This window comes from Schistocerca nitens, chromosome 1, assembly GCF_023898315.1.
Source record: "Schistocerca nitens isolate TAMUIC-IGC-003100 chromosome 1, iqSchNite1.1, whole genome shotgun sequence".
Lineage (NCBI taxonomy): Eukaryota > Metazoa > Arthropoda > Insecta > Orthoptera > Acrididae > Schistocerca > Schistocerca nitens.
In genome coordinates this window covers 231,727,886-231,749,103 of record NC_064614.1, presented here as the reverse complement: position 1 = coordinate 231,749,103, position 21,218 = coordinate 231,727,886, and positions in this window count along the sequence as shown.

The following is a 21,218-nucleotide window of genomic DNA, read 5'->3' as shown; positions in this document are numbered from 1 at the left end:
TTATGTGAATATTTGTATAAACTGATTTTTTGTGTATTACTGGTTGTGAAAAGTTATGAGACTCTTACCTGCACATATTCGTCATTGCTGACGCTATTGATTGAATTGTTTAACCATATAATACTTGTGTAAACTATTATGTAAAGTCACATGTATGAAAGAATTTGTATTGCTTACTGTATTCTATATAATAGGTTATTGAAAGGTCAGTGCAAAGCCAAAATTTTATCTAGTTATATGATATTTACGTATTAATATTATCTTTTATTTTTGTCTGTATTTTTTTGACGAATTTGGTGGTATTTTCACCACCAATGCTGGCAAAAATACCATCAAATTCTAGCCGTGGAGGAAGGGCATATGAAAGGTGGCTACACTGAGCCACAGCGCCAGAGATCGCTAGAGAGCATTGTTCCGCCGCCTCCACTGGCAGTGATTATTGAAATGTCGTGTGGGCAGTGCTTGTCCAGGACTCGTAGTAGTCAGTTCGTGTTCAGATGTGCTAGTAGGGAGTGCTTGCTGAGATGTGATACTGAAAAGTTCTTGTTGAGATGTGGTAATAGCGAGTCGGTGTGGAGATATATTGTAATGATTAGAGTGATTTTGGTCAATATATGAAGGTAACGAAACTTGATTTATTTTTCATTATTTCCATGTTTTAAATAATGCGTCATTACAGGTTCAGTCAACAAAGTATCTGGCTTGTGTTCTTGTATTAGAGTGTAATTCTGGTTTTCTTGAGTAATTATGGTATTTTTATTTTCTTTAATTAATTCAGTATAAATGATATTTAAAATTTCTTGTGTTATTGAAGAAGAACCGTGCCAGATGCGTACGTTGAGTTATACTTCCACACGCAGAACAGTTACACTTGTGCTTCGGTTTCGTAGGTTTTATAGTTGCTGGGGACTTAATTAATTAATTGTGTTAATGAAAATTTCCATTTCATTCTTTGTTATTGTTCTATGCAGTCAGATAGCGTAATAATACTAGTCAGGGCCAACCGTTACGAGACTTCGTAATCGGACAAACAGCTACTAAAAAACAAAAAATTAAAATTATTTTCATTATATATTAATTAAGCCCCCATGCAATTTTTATGAGTCGTGTAACTGAGGCGGAATGTGGCGACAAGCCTGGTATTCACCTAGCGGGATGTGGAAAACCGCCTAAAAACCACATCCAGGCTGGCCTGCATACCGACCCTCGTCGTTAATCCGCCGGGCGGATTCGAGCCGGGGCCGGCGCGCACACCCGACTCCAGGAAGTAGCGAATTAGCACTCTCGGTTACCATGGCGGGTCAAAATCTGAAAATTTCTATATCAAATAAAAATTTGGAAATTAAAGTTCGTTACTTAATTGTGAAGTAAGTAAAAAGCAGTAATAAGAATTCCATTAAAAAATATTTAGTTTCTCATTAGCACTGCTACTTCAAGAGAAATTAATTTAAACGTTTCATTGCAGCACAGTGTGAAAAACTGCAATATGTAACATTTCTGTTCACGTTCTAACATTTGTCTAAAGATAGAATTACCGAAGTCTGCGAATCCACGAATGATAAATTGAAAATTTAACACATAGCGTAAAATTTAAAATCTTTCATATTCGGCATACTCGATGTGATGCACCAAATCTCTCTCCAGTAGTGACTGTTACGAACTCATCACGGATGTCTTAACTGCGGCTCGGGCGCAAAAGCTGCTGCGCCACTGGTGCGTCTCCCTTATACAGTGTTTCTGACGTCACACTGCCATGCTCGTTACAACGAAAAATACTTCTGCGTCCATCACCCAAGTTCTGCAAATAAGACATAAAATATATATATATATATATATAGCCCTCTTTCTTACGGTCATTTGCCGCCTACAAGTTACGTTATAAATCAATTCGTTCCCTATTTACTGGCAAAATACGTTTTGGAACCCTTTCGCAACCTTGCTTTCCACCATAACAGTAAAGCAAGTTGATATATAAACGTAGTCGGCTGTGGTGGTCTACCGGTAAAGCGCGTGATTGGAAATCGTAAGATCGCGGGACTGACTCCCGGTTGGACTAAGGATTTTTCAACGTTTTAAGCTAATATTCACCTCTCAACGGTATGAAGATTCACCAAAACGACACTTAGTTCAGATTCCACGTTAAGTTGTAGGTTCCCTTTCCCCAGATGGATAATTGGGGTAGGATAGGGACACGCAAATTACCAAAGTGGCGTCGAATTGAAAGACTTGCGCCAGGCCTGTGAGCCACAAGAAATTAGTATTATAAATAAACATAAAAATTAAGTGTGCGGTTACTGTAACTCGTCTTTCGATTACCTTTCGCCTGTGGCCCTCGGAATTTACAATACATGCACGAAATTCAATGGCAAAAGCCTGTATTAATTGCTGTTTTAAAAGAATTAAACACAAATATTAAAAAAGCCGAATATCACAAAATGAATGTCTACGCTGGGAAACAGGTAATGTGCCTACATGGTGCTGACTTCATACTGCGTGTTTCTGTGGAGAGTTGTGAATTTTAACTTAATTTGCTTAGCTGCGAAATTGCTTGTTGATTGTAGCGTTAAAACTGTTTGGTGTTACAATCCATGGCTCTTACAAGTTAGCGTATAAACAAGCACATTAAATTAACCATCTCGTTTGAGTTCGTAGCAAGCAGTGTCAAGCGGCATGTTTACTTCACCCGTAGCCCGAGTTAAGTTTAAGTTAAGTACAGTGGCTAGTGACAGAGGCACGCCTTCAGAGGGTGGGCTGCCCTCCCCCCTGACCAATGCGAGTGCTGGAGGAGAGGTGGTCGACACCCAACGACACAAAGTCTTCTCCAGAGATGTTGCGCCGAGGAGCGAAGATGGTAGTTTGGAAGCGGTCAGCTTGGGATGTGGCCCCCGGGTGTGAACACATACTACACATGGGCGGCTGCTGTTGTCTCTTCCTGGGCGGGAGCTCGGTGATTCCAGAGGAAACGCAAACAAGAGTTTCAGATTACAACAGCAGCATTAACAGGGTGCCTTAGCGACTGACAGTGGATTTTGGTCGATACTGGCACGCAGCTTAGTGTACAGTGAAGAGCACGGGTTGTGAGCTAAGTGTGGCTAATTATCATTAATATTACAAACATAAGGTCCATGTGTACAGTGTGGTGTGTTAAAATTATTGTGTTTTCTCAAAGAAAGAGCCATATTGATCTTGTTACTATTAAGGTGTGAGCATAACTGATATTGTACAGGTAACTAACTAGTACAGTAACTAACTAGTGCATTTGCGTAGGTAGTATTTTAGTGGGTTGGTAGTTGCGTTGCTGTAGTAAGAAATTGGTGATGGGACTGATAGTGGATATGGATTGCTAATGTAAGAAAGCCGCAAATAAACTGGAGGGCTGTTTTCTGATTAATTGCATGTACTCGAGATTATTTGTGCAAGTTATTTTCACTTGTCGTTATTGTATTTGTGGATTAGAGTCGTATATTGTGAACGGTGTTTTTTTGGCCTTGTCTTAAGCAAAGCTTAATTTAAATTTTGTCATCCCGGAAAAATTTTATGCTGTTATTGTCTTGTTTTAAGCCTTGCTTCAAGAACTACAGTTGAGCTACAAATTAAGTTCAGTTATATTACTGTTTGTCGGTTGTCTGGAAAGATATTATATGTTCAATAAAATTGTAACATTAAGCCCATGTCTACACAATCCCTAGTCTGAACTCCACTCCTCCTAAATCTTACTCCACAATTTGTAGCAGAGTGTGGTTGTGAGTTGTCAATGTGGTGCTATAGGTCCATAGTATTAGATTGTAAACTAGAGATTGTGTCTCGCTGTTGTGTGCTGTTGCCAATAGGGCCACTAGGAATGTGCCGGTCGTAGCACAGCTACTTAAGGAGGAGCTGTTGTAGGAGGTAGGGATTCGCGGGCAGGCCCCTGTGAACAGGATGGCGGAGATGTCTCTGCAGCTTCAGCAACTGATGGGTGAGCCGGTACATGTAGCTAATGGTGAGAGAGATCATGCATGTGAGTCGCGAGATAACATTACTTTGTTGGCCATTTCAGAGTTGGAGTTAGTATCTCAATTCATTGCAGCTATGTCACCTTCCTGGGGGACAACTGTATAGGTTGCAAGTAAGGGGCATATATTATGTGATCATATATTATGTGAACAGAATAGTGATTTACTGGCAGTAGTTGACAGAGAAATTAGTACTGAATGAGTTACAGGAGAGAACGGCAAGGCTAGAAGTCATAATTAGTGTTTTATTAGCAGAATCTTTGCTGCACGATATCAAAACGGATTTAAACCTAGTATTGGCAGATGAGGTGAAGCAACCAGATACGATGGCGCTCTCAAATGGGCGGATGAAAGTCGAAGACACAATTCACCACTGCTCCCCACCTATTGTCAGGCAAGTTCGTAAGCAAGGATTTGGCGATATATTCAATACCAGATATTATGAAGTGTTTGTACCACGTAGTTTTATCGATGGAACAAAACTTGGTGTTTGCACGAGGTATGTGGATGTGTTGCAATTAATGTATCCTCACGCTAGAGGTAACTTGACAAGCAGAATAACAAGGGCCTTAGTTGAAGCATATTACGTGGAAACTTCCACCAATGATTGTGTAGATTAGTTCTTGAAAGGTCATCGCAGAAATTGGTTGGTCTACAGTAAGGACACCAACAGGGAATAAATGAGCCGTTTCGAAAGTATGGTAATGGGGATTGTACAGCTGTGTGTGGAAGGTCAAGGTTGTGGCTACTGTCATGGATTGCATTAAATCAGCTGACCATTTGTGGATGATGTACGCTGAGCTCCCTTGTACTTTCAAGGATTTAGAGGTACTAGGAAATCAGATCAAACAGCTAAGGTACGTCAACCAAGGTCAGGATCACGAACCACAAGTGAATATGATAGATGAAAAGAACGTGTAGCGAGGAGGAGGTTCTAAACGTTACAGTTGTTTTCTCTGCACAGTGGGACATGTTTGAAGAAATGGTCCACAGCAGAGAAGGGGTTTGGTAATAGGAAAGGTTGTGGCGTCGCAACTAGTGCGCGATCGCCCATTTGTCTATTAAAAGCTTTACTTCAGAATGTATGTGGGCTGCAATGTAAGCCGGTAGCGGGTAGAGTATTATGCAGCCAGTAACGAACGAGTTGTGTCCTGCAGACTGACGTCACGACCATCTGTTGCAGCTGCGCGTGTGAAAGCAGTGGAGTAGCGCTGGCAGGCCACTTACATTATACGAAACTAAAAATATTAATAACTAATAAAGGAATAACCTGAGGAACGTCATATTTGATGTACAACCTTCTGTTGTGAAAACAAACAATATGTGAAAGTCGGAGATCAAAAATAGTTGTATTTTGGAAGTTAGTAAAATTCCATAAAAAAAAAAACGTAATTTTCCGACAGTCAAGAATTTAAATAAATACAGTGATGTAATAGTTCACCTTCAGTGACTATGTACGATGATCTGATAACACTTTCAGTGTTCATATACAAATTTGGAAAGTTTTTAGTTTCAGAAAACCTCTGTGACTTTTCTATAATAATAATTTCAAGAATTCTAAGTAAATATGTGTATTGTGTGTTAGGGTGCGTGTGAATGAGAACGTGTGTGTGAGAGTATGTGGGACGTTCGGCATTATTAAAAAAAAATCATTCATGTTATTCTCTACAGGAACTGGCAAGTGTTCCAACTCTGTAACTTCGGAACGAATCCACTGGAGGTTCCCCTACTAGTGAATGTCGGATGTCCAAGTATGTATGCTTATGTATAAGACAGTCAGAAGATTCGTGACTACATAATAAATTTCCAGATGTAGAGTAAAGCTTATAGTTCATTTAATTTGTTTATTTAATTAGAGGGTTTTATGACGTCAATGAGCCTAGAGAAGTGATTGGTGCTTACTAGATTTTGGCGCAAGCTGCGCCCTAGAAGTGAGTTCTCATTGGTCGTAAGTGCTGACAGCCAATGAGAAGCGAGACGGTTGGCCGCATAGCGAGGAGATATAGTTTTGAGTGTGGGAGAGTTCTGAGTGTGGGAGAGTGAGGGGGGAGTCGCGAGCTAGCTTTGATTGGAGGCGGTTATGCTGGATGTGACTTTTCGCATTATGTGTAAGATGAAGTCTTGGGATGACTTCCGTGTTATGGTCCAGTGTTAATGGTATCTGGTAGTGAACAGAAACTGTTTATGAAAAACTTTAGAGTGTTGTGATAATTCGTTCCGACGAAAATCGCGAGTGAACTTTGATTTATATAGCTGAGCATATTCTTACTGAGTATTTTATGGCGAGCATAAACTTTTGCTAAAGATAACCACTGATTATCGTGTGCAGAAGTAATTGGCCGATCATTGACTGTGTTACAAGTAATTGGTTTCGGAATTTGGGAAGGTAAAAGTTCTGGCTGTTTTAGGTATGGTGATAACTGTGAGCAGAAACTTTAGTAATTTTCGTAAATGTGGGCTGATGATCTTGCTTAACGGCAGTAAAGATCTATTGAAGGTTTAAATTTGAACTTCATGTTTAAAGTACGAGTGACATCCCCTTTCCGAATCATTTCTTTAAAGTACAGAGACAATTTTCAGCAAATTTTACTTATAGCGGCCCCCGGCGTGTAGCTATGAGGTTACAGTTTCCTCAACACTGCTTTTCTGTGAAATCGTAAGTAGCTGCAGTCAGGAGTTTACGTGCGAAGATCTACCGCTGTAAAGAGGTAGGTGAACAAAAATTATAAAAGGAGTTGCATTGCAGCAGCTACGTATAATCCGTCGCAATTGGTGCATCGCACGCACGCACGAAAAAATCCGTCGCAAGGTGTTGAAACGTCCCCTTTTGAACAATTTTACAGGACTGTGCTTAAACTGACGCACAATATTTTTAGCGCAACGCAATCTGACTTTCAATAATGTCTACAAGAGAATGGCCCTGAGTAACATTACATTAACCTGTACTTTTCACAAATCACTTACCTCACAAAAATCTTCGCTACTCAAGCTACTGCAATACAGCAAGCGCCACTACTGCCAGCTAAATAAAAGATTCAAACTATGGAAGGCACTAACCACTGATAGGGATAGTTAGCAAATGAAAGATATTAATAGAGAACAAACACTGTATTTACCTTAATAGTCATAATATATATATAGCAGTTCATGACAATTACAAAACTCCGCCATCTCTCTCCCCACATCCACCACTGCTGGCGGCTCACCTCCAACTGCCCAACGCTACGCGCTGTTCACAGCCAGCTGCCTAACACTACAATGGCGAGTATTACAACAATGAAAAGCAGCCACAGACTGCACACAGCACAGCCAGTGATTTTCATACAGAGGTGGCGTTACCAATAAAGAAAACCTAAACAGCCTACTTAAAGTGTCAGTTCAGTCGCTGCCCTATAGGAATAAAGGCACAGCTTGCACGTCAGCAGCTTACGACACCATTTATTTGCTGTGAAATTAATAATGAACCAATATGTGGTCTGTTGAAGCTGGTGCCACAGTGATAGTAGTGAGTGACGATGGTTTTGCACCCATCAGGCAGTGTGCAGGTGGTCAAAATTGAATGAGGATAATACCCAGTATGTGCAGGCCAATTCTAGTGCATTGCGAATGTTGAGGTTAGATTTAATTCATTAATTTTATACATCCATTCCCTAACCAGATCGCCTATATAAACTTTAAAAATAGATAGAGACAAGCTACAACCCTGCCTTACACTTTTTACTGCACCTCCCATTTTCGACATCTATGGTGATTGTTTTTATACATACATTTTAGAATTTTAAATAGATGATTCGTGTATCTTCTTTGAGCCACGATTTCCCATAATTTTTCCCTACTTACTTGGTCGAACACTTTCTCATTATCAGTAAAAGCTAGAAGAGTTGTAAAGTTATATTCTCTTCTTTTTTTCTGTTACCTTTTAACTGTGAAAGTGGCTTCTGTACAAGATAGTCCGTTTGTAACACCGTTTTGTTCTTCTAGCAACAAAACATATGGCAGGGCTCATACTCTCTTACTTCATATTCTTGGATATACACTCCTGGAAATTGAAATAAGAACACCGTGAATTCATTGTCCCAGGAAGGGGAAACTTTATTGACACATTCCTGGGGTCAGATACATCACATGATCACACTGACAGAACCACAGGCACATAGACACAGGCAACAGAGCATGCACAATGTCGGCACTAGTACAGTGTATATCCACCTTTCGCAGCAATGCAGGCTGCTATTCTCCCATGGAGACGATCGTAGAGATGCTGGATGTAGTCCTGTGGAACGGCTTGCAATGCCATTTCCACCTGGCGCCTCAGTTGGACCAGCGTTCGTGCCGGACGTGCAGACCGCGTGAGACGACGCTTCATCCGGTCCCAAACATGCTCAATGGGGGACAGATCCGGAGATCTTGCTGGCCAGGGTAGTTGACTTACACCTTCTAGAGCACGTTGGGTGGCACGGGATACATGCGGACGTGCATTGTCCTGTTGGAACAGCAAGTTCCCTTGCCGGTCTAGGAATGGTAGAACGATGGGTTCGATGACGGTTTGGATGTACCGTGCACTATTCAGTGTCCCCTCGACGATCACCAGTGGTGTACGGCCAGTGTAGGAGACCGCTCCCCACACCATGATGCCGGGTGTTGGCCCTGTGTGCCTCGGTCGTATGCAGTCCTGATTGTGGCGCTCACCTGCATGGCGCCAAACACGCATACGACCATCATTGGCACCAAGGCAGAAGCGACTCTCATCGCTGAAGACGACACGTCTCCATTCGTCCCTCCATTCACGCCTGTCGCGACACCACTGGAGGCGGGCTGCACGATGTTGGGGCGTGAGCGGAAGACGGCCTAACGGTGTGCGGGACCGTAGCCCAGCTTCATGGAGACGGTTGCGAATGGTCCTCGCCGATACCCCAGGAGCAACAGTGTCCCTAATTTGCTGGGAAGTGGCGGTGCGGTCCCCTACGGCACTGCGTAGGATCCTACGGTCTTGGCGTGCATCCGTGCGTCGCTGCGGTCCGGTCCCAGGTCGACGGGCACGTGCACCTTCCGCCGACCACTGGCGACAACATCGATGTACTGTGGAGACCTCACGCCCCACGTGTTGAGCAATTCGGCGGTACGTCCACCCGGCCTCCCGCATGCCCACTATACGCCCTCGCTCAAAGTCCGTCAACTGCACATACGGTTCACGTCCACGCTGTCGCGGCATGCTACCAGTGTTAAAGACTGCGATGGAGCTCCGTATGCCACGGCAAACTGGCTGACACTGACGGCGGCGGTGCACAAATGCTGCGCAGCTAGCGCCATTCGACGGCCAACACCGCGGGTCCTGGTGTGTCCGCTGTGCCGTGCGTCTGATCATTGCTTGTACAGCCCTCTCGCAGTGTCCGGAGCAAGTATGGTGGGTCTGACACACCGGTGTCAATGTGTTCTTTTTTCCATTTCCAGGAGTGTATTTTACATCATGTATTCAGAACTTTTATTTCCCTATAATTTTCACACTTCTTTCTAGAATCTTTTTTTATATGGGCATAACCTGAGCATGTGACCAAGATCTTCGAATCGGATATCTATTTCAACATCTATTAATTAGATTCAGGAATGTTAGGGGGCTAAAAGTAGCACTAAAATCCTTTGCTAAAATTAACAGAATGATAAAAACTGTAAAAAACAAAAGCTCATATGGTGACGGAATTTGAAGTGGAATTATGAAAAGTTGTTTCAACTTAATAAGCAGTGTGCTGAGTGATATACGCCATGCATCACTGGCAAAGGGAATTTTTCCAGACAGGTTAAACTATGCATCTGTTTAACCCGCATTGGTTGTGGGTAGACTGTAGCTAGATCATTTTACTTTGCTGGAAAAACTCAAGGTTTATGGAACTGATGGGTTTAAACACAACTGATTTGAATCATACTTAACAGAATCCTAAAAGCTGTGCTGAATGAGTCAAACAGTGTTGGAAGGCTAGAAAATGTTATGGCTGGGGAAAAAAATCACAACGAGAGTTTCACTTGGTTCAATTTTGGGTCGACTCCTGTACATTGCGCATGTGAATGACATTCCACTTAACATTCGACAAGAGAATTGGTAGCTTTTGTAGACGATACAAGTGTTATAACAGAACTCATTAGGTAGAAAGTAACAGAATGGAATGTAAATAATATTTTCAAAAGAATTATTAAGTTGTTCTCAGAAAATGGACTGTCCCTATATTCTGCATAAAAACTATGTTCAGTTCTGTACAACAAATACAGTCATTTTAACAATTGATGTAGCACATGGGCAGCAGTCAGTAAATGGGGTAGAATGCTCCAAATTTTTTGGTGTACACGCTAATGAATCTTGGAACTGGCAAAAAAACATGTTAGTGAACTTCTCAAACAACTAAGTTCAGCTAGTTTTCCTGTTTGTATAATTGCTAATCTTGGAAAGAAACGAATCAAACTTTTGACATATTTTTCACATTTCCACTCAATAATGTATTGTGGAATAATTTTGTTGAATGACTCGCCACTTAAAAAGAAAGAACTGATTGTGTAAGAGCGATCAGTAAGAATAATATGCGTTAGTCACCCACGGATCTGTTCAAAAAGCTGGGCAATTTAACTGCTCCATCGCAATACATATATTCGTTAATGAAATTCGTCACAAGTGAACCATCACAATTTGAGAAGAACAGTGACGTCCATACCTACAGCACTAGAAGGAAAAATAAACTTTATTAACCATTATCAAAACTGTCAGTCACCCAGAAAGGAGTCGAATAGTCAAAAACAAAAATCTTTGATAATTTGTGCAGTAATATAAAATATCTTACAGGCACCAAAAGAAATTTTAAATCTAAGCTAAAATAATTTCTACAGGATCAATCATGTACACATTTTCCGTAAACTGACTCATTCCACATCATTTAGATAAAAGGATCGTTCATATGATCTGAAAAAATGTAACTAACTAACTCTGATGTTATACTGGGTGCTGTTTCTCTGTAATCCTACATTTGTTATTAACATTAATATTAAAATTATTACTGTTGTTATTATTAATACTATGATCATCAGTATTAGGTACTGCCACTGGACTATGTATTTTAACACTGACTCACCAATTATGTCTGGTTAAATGTAAGAGAGGACCGGTAGGCTCTAAACTTGCTCTTGAAATGAATCCATAAACAAACAGGTAGGACCTGCAGCTACGTTATTATTGTACAGAAAAGGAACGCAGTGTATGTCGCTTTCACAGTAGCGTGTTACTAGCGGGGACGTGAATTTTCCGTGCCTCAGCGGTGATGGCAGCGCCATGGTCTGTCGTGGTGGCTGGTCGCATAAAGAAAGATCGTCGGCGTAATGAGTATTTGGCAGCAGAAAGGGACAACGCGGGTCCCTAGGGAGCTGCCTAATCCAGTTATTCTAATAAAGCGGTCCCGGCTAATGATGTTCATAGGGCCAGTCCTTTAATCGAAATACGATAGCTCGCCCGTTAGCAGCACCGTCGTTGCGCGCCACTTGAGACTAATGTATCGACCACGAACGCCCCTTTGCGTAAACTTGCCTGGGACACTTCGGCACGTAACAACTTTTTAAAACGCTGACGCTCGTTGTTCGCAAGTTCCCTAATTAACGGGAAAAAGGGAAAGAACATTGTACACTCTTACCTCAGTCAACAAGGTTACTTTCCAGACGAAGCGCTTTGTATGGCGCGCGATTTTTATTATGATTAGGCAGTGGTAATGGTATGCAGCAGCCTTGGCGTTTTTGTGGAGACCATGATACGGTATGTGCCTATATTGCTATCAAACTCTTTCATTTTGCAAGGCAAGCTAGTAATATGCTGCCACTTGTGAAAGTGAAACGAGTGTCAGATGACAACGATGCTCCAAAACGACCAGCCCCTCTTTGTGCGGTTCTGGTATGATTTATGGAAATCATTGAAGCTATATACAAGAAATAATGCAGCCGGAAATAAATAAACATAAACTAACAAGAGCAAAAAAATACTACACTCACTCGAAGACGTGAATTCCGGCCGGCCGGTTCTAGGCGCTTCAGTCTGGAACTGCACGACTGCCACGGTCGCAGGTTCGAATCCTGCCTCGGGCATGGATGTGTGTGATGTCCTTAGGTTCGTTAGGTTTAAGTAGTTCTAAGTTCTAGGGGACTGATGACCTAAGCAGTTAAGTCCCATAGTGCTCAGAGCCATTTGAACCATTTTTTGACGAATTCCTAGGTACAAAGACGTCCCTGGATCGAGAGATACGAGGGTTAACACTCATTTTCAAGACTTTCTGCAAACGTGACGTCGTTTTGGCGTTACACGCAGTATTGTCAACCGCAGGAACTGCTATAGACTTTGCGCCAAGGAAGAACGTGAATGTTATTGTTTTTCGTTTCACTTGCAGCAGCTTAAGTTGTTCTCTTTGCTTCCTACCTTACCACACATCTGGAAATCGCCACTTAATTCGTAAATAAAAATACAAATGTTCAAGACAAGGAAGAATATGAATTTTATTGCTGCTCGTTTTAGTTGCAGCAATTGAAGCTCTCCTCTCAGGTACCTGCCTAACCACACATACGGAAATTCGCGCAACCTCCACGAAACACTACTGCATGATAATAAGCTTGGGTGGGTACTTATGTCCCTGTTTCATGTTACTGACGTTCTAGACTGTACTACTAATAACTTCAGACCTTTAGTGGAGATGATGAAGTTGTTTGTAATGAATTACTGTCTGATAATAAGGTACAGAAATATTCAGTCGTGTCTTTACGTTTTTAAAGATATAATATCAATGAGTCACAATTGAATCAGCCAACTCTTCAGGATGCTAGGGAAATTTTTTGCATGGGTATGATGTTGAACGATTGCATAGGTTCAGTTGTAGGCAAAGCGTGCGGCAGACTCCGGTTCATTAGCTGGATGCTGGGGAACAAAACACTTATGCTTAGATTACTGTGGATGTGTCTGGAGCCCTTCCGAATAGAACAGGGGATATTGAACGTACTCAGATAAGGGTTGAATGAATGGTCATAGGTTTTTGTTTGACTCACAGGAAAGCGCCACGGAAAGGCTGTAAAGTCTGAATTAACAGATACTTGAACATAGACGCAAATTATTCTGCGAAAGCCTGATTACAAAATTTCAACGAATGGGGATAAGGCAGGAACTTACAAGTATACTGCAACCTTCTAGTATCGGTCCCGAAGGCAAGGTTACACTAATATAAATGTGACATAAAGTCCTGTAGGTTGCAGGCGACCATTGTTATAATAATCAGTAATTCTGGATACAGCAGTGGGGAGGCCAGGAGACATATCGGAAAATTCCCTTTCCTTTCCTTGTAACATACGCTTACCTATCGTACCTGATGACCATCACCACCACTACCACAACTACCCCTACCGCCACCACGTTTCATTCACAATAATTCTTTTGATATTGTCTTCCAGAGTGAAATGTTTCTTTCTGTTGGGCCTTAGGAAACCCCCCACCCCCCTCCCCCCACCCCACCGCCTTTTGCGTTGTTGTTGTCTTGAAACGCATTTTTATGAAGTCGACCGTTTTCATTTTCATTGTTTTTGCCGCTGTTGAAAAATCAAAATGAATAGACAACGTTTATGTGATACATTGAAAGAGTACTTGAAGAAGACTTGAACGAATCAGATTTAGATGAAAGTGAAGTGAATGACGAGATGGAAGAAATTGGAACTTATTCACCTTCTGAGAATGAAGATGAAGTTCAGCCCAACCCACCAGATGCTATTGATGCCAATTGTGATAAATTCGTTCCCAAAAGTGGACGCGAGTATGTTACGGACCATCTCGAGAATATGGGCGTTCTCTACAAAATATATTTCGGGAAAGAACATGACAAAGACAAGGAAAAATTGAGTCTCTGAAAGAGGCTATAGAGACCTTTTTTATACCTCTTGTTATGAATTTCATAAAACTACACTCAAATGAAGAGGCTTCTCGACTAGGTATTCAGCACACCAACGAAGATGACTTATTTTGTTTTATAGTGCTCTTACTACTGATGGGTTCAAATCATGACAATAACATACTTAGCCAAGACTTATTGTCTATGCTTCAGGGCTGACAACTGTATTAATTATAAATCAGTCAGACCAGAACTGGCTAAAATGTTCAGGTTTGATGTTAAGAATTCCAAGGAAATTTTTCGCCAGGCTGACATGTCCGCTCCAGTGAGGGAAATTTTTGAAAGATTGAATTCTTCATTTTTATTCTATCTCATTCCTGACCTACACACCATACTGGATGAGATGTTGTCTTTCTTCCGCGGCTTCTGCCTGTTCAAGGTATTTATAAAAGAGAAAAGTGTGTTAAGTATGGCATTGTAATTAGAATGCTGTCTGATTCTGAGACTAGATACAGCATGGACGTCTATACACGAAAGTTGGAAATGCAGAGCATCTAAATGGACCCATGGATATTGTAAAGAGACTAATAAGACCCACTGAGAAATCAGGTTGCAATGTTACTGTGGCTCGGTACTACACCTGCGTGGAACCTGCTGAAACTCTATTGAATGAGTGAAAGTTATCTTCCTACATCAAAACATATACAGGCACACAATCAGAGCATTAATAAATGTGCAGAACAAACATATACGTCACAATCAAGGCAGTTCAATTGATACACACAAAAACACACAAAGATATTACAGAAAGATATCCTATCGCTCCCTCCACAGTGGTCCCTGGGGAGACAAATTTACAATTGAAAATGTCACATTTTAAGTAGGCTGTTTAGGTTTTTATGTTGGTAACGACACGTAGTGCTCTGTATGAAAATCACTGACTGCGCTGTGTGCAGTCTGTGGCTGGTTGGACTCACTGTTGGAATATTCGCTATTGGAGTGTTGGGCAGTTGGATGGGAACGGTGTGTAGCATTGCGCAGTTGGAGGTGAGCCGCCAGCAGTGGTGGATGTGGAGAGAGAGATGCCAGAGTTTTGAGAGGTTACTATAAGCGGACAATCTGGGCGTATGTCCGCCAGAAAAAGGAAACTTGTTAAGATGGATGTCATGAATTGATAGATATACATATGATGACTTTTGAACATTATTAAGGTAAATAAATCGTTTGTTCTCTATCAAAATCTTTCATTTGCTAACTATGCCTATCAGTAGTTAGTGCCTTCAGTAGTTAGAATCTTTCATTTAGCTGGCAGTATTTGAGCTTGCTGTATTGCAGTAGTTCGAGTAGTGAGGATTTTTGTGAGGTAAGTGATTCATGAAAGGTATAGGTTATTGTTAGTCAGGGCCATTCTTTTGTAGGTATTTTTGAAAGTCTGCGTTGTGATTAAAAATATTGTGTGACAGTTTAGTGATGATCAGAATAAGTATAAAGAGAGAACTGTCTGAGTACGTTCAGTTTTACTCAGGTGTCTTTGTATCAAATAATGTAGAAGTTTACTAGCACAGTCATTCATAGTTTTTCTAAGGAGACGTTTCAACGTCAGTAAGGGAGCAAAGTTCATCCTGGTGCACTCTGCATTGTTACCAAATTTATTCAAGGTGGCTGCTCTTCTTGGATAGTCACCCCATCCCCCACCCCCCACTTTCCCTCCGAGAGGTATACATGTGGCAATGTCGCAGCAAAACTGATATGCAAATTCATTAATATGATATGACAATACATATGTCACATCCCCTTAGAAAAATCATGAATGACTGTGCTAGTAAACTTCTACATTATTTGATACAAAGACAGCTGAGTAAAACTGAACGTGCTCAGACAGTTCTCTCTTTACTTATTCTGATCATCACTAAACTACAACGCAATATGACTTTCAATAATCCCTACAAAAGAATGGCCCTGACTAACAATAACCTACACCTTTATGAATCACTTACCTCACAAAAATCTTCGTTACTCGAACTACTGCAATACAGCGAGCGCCAATACTGCCAGCTAAATAAAAGATTCTAACTACTGAAGGCACTACCTAACTACTGATAGGCATAGTTAGCAAATGAAAGATTTTGATAGAGAACAATGTATTTACCTTAGTAATGTTTAAAAGTCATCATATATATATATATCAATTCATGACATCCATCTTAACAAATTTCCTTTTCTCTGGCGGACGCATGTCCTGATCACCAGCTTATAGTAACCTCTCTCTCCACATCCACCACTGCTGGCGGCTCACCTCCAACTGTGCAACGCTACATGCTGTTCCCATCCAGCTGCCCAACACACCAATAGCGATTATTCCAACAATGGGTCCAACCAGCCACAGACTGCACACAGCACAGTCAGTGATATTCGTACAGAGCACTACGTGGCGTTACCAACATAAAAACCTAAACAGCCTACTTAAAACATGAATTGAAAACAAGGCACTTATGCACTCACACAAACTGTGACTAGTAGAACTGAAGAACAGCAGTTTGTGCCAGAGTATTGTGACCTCTCACTCAGTGCATGACCTGGCAGAAGTGGTGGCAGATGTCTCTGGCGTTTCCTCTCATCTCGCAGCATCTGGCGACTGGGCAGCTTAAGGACCGCAGGTGGACCCTTGGCGTCATACTGGTCAGGCAGCAGTTAGCCGTCAGTGACTGGCGCGACAGCATTGCGTGTAATATGCAACCCACCCCCTGGTGTAGAAATCCATTCAGCGTTAGTGGGACGTGGGCAGCCCTGCTCTTCCCGTTCACCTCTGCATTGGAACGTGCCTGCCAGCTCGGGACATTGGATTCGCTCGCCTTTTGTCAATGGGACACGTCCCTCTCGGCACCCTGCTGAGTCGGTTAGGCTCGGCGCACGCGTCGACTGTGGTGCCATGCGACTCGCTTGTCCCTCGATTTTCGGCCTGGCAGGCCGTTGGCTGCTAATGGTTGCTGCTGGCACGTGTTGGTGTCCCACTGTCTGAGCTGGTGTGAGATGTCCCACCTACACTGGCAGAAGACTATGCTGCGTGATGTAGGTGCATCTGTTGGCAGGCCAGTTCTGTTGCAGCAGGGGGGGGGGGGGGGGGGAGGGGCTGCCACAGTTGACTCATTACGGCCACTTGTTCCCTTCTCCCCTTGCTGGCTGGTGTGGGCTGTGATGTCCAGTCTGCCGTGTTGGTTGTGGAGTCTTTGCAGTCCTCAAGTGTGGTCAAGTGCCATATTCTCTCACAAATGTCATTACATCGCTATAATCCACTTACATAAACAGTAAGTAATGTTGAATACAAGATTTTTTCTTTATTTAATTAATTATTTATTTATTTACTTTATTACTAAGGGCGCAAATCCAAAAATAAATTTAATGACTGCAGGGCCCTGCTAACGTTGCATGGACGTAATGTGATGTGAGGCGTCTTTGTTTCTGTGTGCACTTGTTTTTTGTTAGCTTTTTGATACTTATACTCCTGTCGTGCACTCTAATTTTACGCTGGCGAGTACCTCTATATGTTCTCTGCCTCGTGATGACTGGGTGTTGTGTGATGTCCTTAGGTTAGTTAGGTTTAAGTAGTTCTAAGTTCTAGGGGACTGATGACCATAGATGTTAAGTCCCATAGTGCTCAGAGCCATTTGAACCAACCTCTATATGTCCACCAAACGAGCAGATTTCTCCCAATAGTAAATACTGACTTATTGTACTACCCTATTCCTTTGCTAATGATACTGAAGCGTATTTTCATACATTTTATTCGTTGTTTACTTCTCTTTTACTCTTCGATGTCCGTTGGTGTTGTCTGCTGACGCTGAAGTGGCCAGGAAGTGTGTCTACTCACTCAGGTGCTGGTGGTTTGCCTGAAATCCTTGAAGTGGCACTTTATGATTGTGTACTCGTGATTGTACATATTACAATGATGCCTCCTGTCTCCTCTGTCAGGATCGCTGCTGCTGAAATGAAACAAAACCATACTGAATTATAGATATATCTAAATATTTTTCTAATTTAAATCTCATCCATGGTCCATCATTTCGTTTCCGGGTCTGGGGTTCGCCACTCTACCATAACTTGCACTTGTCTGTGGTAAATCCCCATGCACAATATTTCGCCGACGGCGCTCACATGGCCCTGGCAAAATTCCACCACGAGACACGCTACATAGCACGACAGCCGATGGCTCATATCACACCGAGTCATAGGTTAAGCGCAAATTGAGACGCGTATAGCACGTGTGACATGACACGACACTACAGCGTGACGCGCACGTTCTGCACGTGTCGCGCGGGTCCAACGCATATTGAGACGCGTACACATGCTTTGCACGCGCCCGTTGGCGACGCTCTGGGCTGACAGCAATGAAGCGCGCACACGCTGTAATCTTTCTCAAACGATTTTACAGAAACTATTCATTAAAAATATTTCATTTTTTAATAAGCAATTAATTGCTCAATTAATTACCCTCGCCCCCTGATGACATCATGGGTTTTCAATGTCATCCCCTCTCACTCCTCTTAACGTATTGTGCCGCTTTATCCCCTCTGGCACCATTTTTGATATGAAAGAAACAGCGCAATTGCGCTACAAGTTGGTTGACTAATTAATTATTGTCCTGTTCCCTGTCACCCCTTAACCTATGTACCTATCGCCCTCCCCTCACCCCCCTGGGAAATCCCCCAGCCCTATTTCCTCCCTCTCAGAATCACTGCACCCTTTTGATATAAAAATGTGCTATCAAATTGTTTTCCTAATTAATTACATATATATCTTTTGTGTGTGTCTGTCTATCTGGATTAAGTTTTTCTTTCCTTGCATCTTGCTGGTGGAGTTAAATAAAAATCCACAATTCTTCGATCTCACAACCGGAGATTCAGCCCCCCCCCCTCCCCCCTTCTGGGCAGAAAAAATATAGATTATTTCATATAATATCTCATTGACTATTTTGCGGATATTAAAACACAGGACAGGGCTGTGCATCCCAGACAGCTTAAAACATACCTGCCGAAATAAAAAACACCCCGATAGCGTGCCCCCCCCCCCCTCAACCCCCGCCACCGGCGCCGACTGTCAGGCACGTAACGCTGGACCACGCGCGCCGACCGCTGCAGCGTGATTTCGTGAGCCTCGAGCGAGGAATGCGAGCGGGGAGCCGTTATGGAATGAATGCAGTCTAATTTTGTCACTGCTACTGTTAGGATTGCTCAGCTGCTGGCGCATGCGATAACTCTTACCGAGGCAACTGATGACTGACAGGGATTCGGTCGAAAAATACTGCTGGAGTCAATAAATTGATTGACTAATTTACGGTCACGTGATCATGATGTAGGGCATATAAAGCAGACATGGTAGCTCGCTAGTCTCCTTTCAGTGGACAGACCATGAATCATTAACTACAGAAGCGGGTGAGATCATGCAGCGCCTTCCAACAGCGTAATAATAGGATGAAGAAGAAGCAGAAGAGTAAGCACCCCTTGCTTAATAAAAATACATGTTCTTGCATCTGTCTGTCTGTAGTGTTGTTATCGTGAGTAATGGTTTTTCCTCTTCTCTCTCCAGCAGCGGGCCTTGCCAGGATCTGCAGCACCAGCAGTGGTGTGTGGTCCTTTAGTGGAACTGCGCGGCATGTTGGGACAGGACACTCAACAGATAAATATGGATATGGACTCTGAAGATCTGTACTGGACTCAAAGATACACACCATCCACTGAACTGTGGAACATTCCAGTCATACTGCATGGACAGACTATGGACGACAAGATACCAATTGCTGCTCCCAGTGTGCTATTTCTACTATTCAGCTCTACATATAATTTAACTGCTAGTGGATCAAAGAGTTTGAATATAGGCATAGAGCCAGCAGCATAAGTGACTGGCATGTTGTAATGGAGATTCATAATGTATTGAAAGGTGTTAAAGTGCGGTTTAATCGGTCGGAATGGGAAGAACTGTATCGTGCAATACCCTACATCAATACGCAGATGTCTACTGAGTATAACCCTTCTCGTTCTCCCTCGGACATTTACTGTGGTGGTCTGAGGCTATCTATCACAACAACAGCAGTCAGGGTGAAATCTGGAGACATGTCTATTTATTAACAACACTTCACTATTAATAATTTATTTGGATTATGGATGGCGATATCTTTTGTGTCAGAAGGACTGAACTACTAGCTGCCTTGTGTTCAAACTGTATACGATGAGCCGCGCGGGATGGCCGCGCGGTTGGAGGCACTACGTCACGAATAGCGCGGCCCCTCTCGCCGGAGCTTTGAGTCCTACCTCGGACAATGTGTTGTTCTGAGCATAAGTTAGTTTAAGTGTTGTGTAAGTCTAGGGACCGATGACCTCAGCAGTTAGGTCCCTTAGAAATTCGCACACATTGGAACATTTTTGTATACGACGACGTTGTGAACTATCTCCATTTGAGTAGTGTCCACGTAGAGCAGTACTTCTGTGCAGTTCCAAGGTCGACTCTGATAGGTATAGACTAAATTTAATGATGGAATACCTGAGTTTTGTGATGCTCCCATCACTCTGAGGGAAATACATGCGGAATTTGGTGCATACAAGAAGTAGTTATATCGCAAATACTGTAAAAAACGAACCAGTGGTTTTTGTTGTTGATGTACTGCAGCCTAGTTTACTAGTTGCGTTTCGTAGCAGACTAGATGGAGAATCATAGCACATTAAATTGTTTCGCTGATAGTTGGTATTGTTTTATTACGTACTTTCAATCATGGTACGTGTTTTGGTTTGCCCTCAAACGTCGTTAACTGGGAAGGACTGATTCGTCTTTTATATTAGTAAGTGCATGTCAGCATTCATGATAGCGTAAAGAAGGCTGTTACTCTAATTATGAGTGTTAATCTTCAACTCCAAGCGAAAAAACGTCACCGGGGCCTATCGATACCTAGTCTGGCAAGTTTTGTTGCTCGGCCACCGACTTGGTTACAAAGCGGAAGGATCGATACCATTTGAGAAGTGGGACAAATGCTTATGAAGTTGGCTGAATTTGGAAATAGTAACAGGCAGGTGAAGTGCGAAGCCAGAAACATCAGGCCACGAGACTCGGAACTGTTTACTGAGCTATAAGTTAAGCCTGTCTACGTTATTGTGGACTAAGTACCGTTGGAGCGAGGCAGGATGTGAGTCTGCATGTAGCTCGTAGTTGGGCGGACAGCTGTCTTGAAAGCATACATACTAGTTCAAAGAGTATATGCTAGTATCTATTTGACCGTGGACTGCTACTGAGTCAATGATTACCCAGCTTGGTTGAAATGCTGGCTATAACAATAATAATGATTGAGACC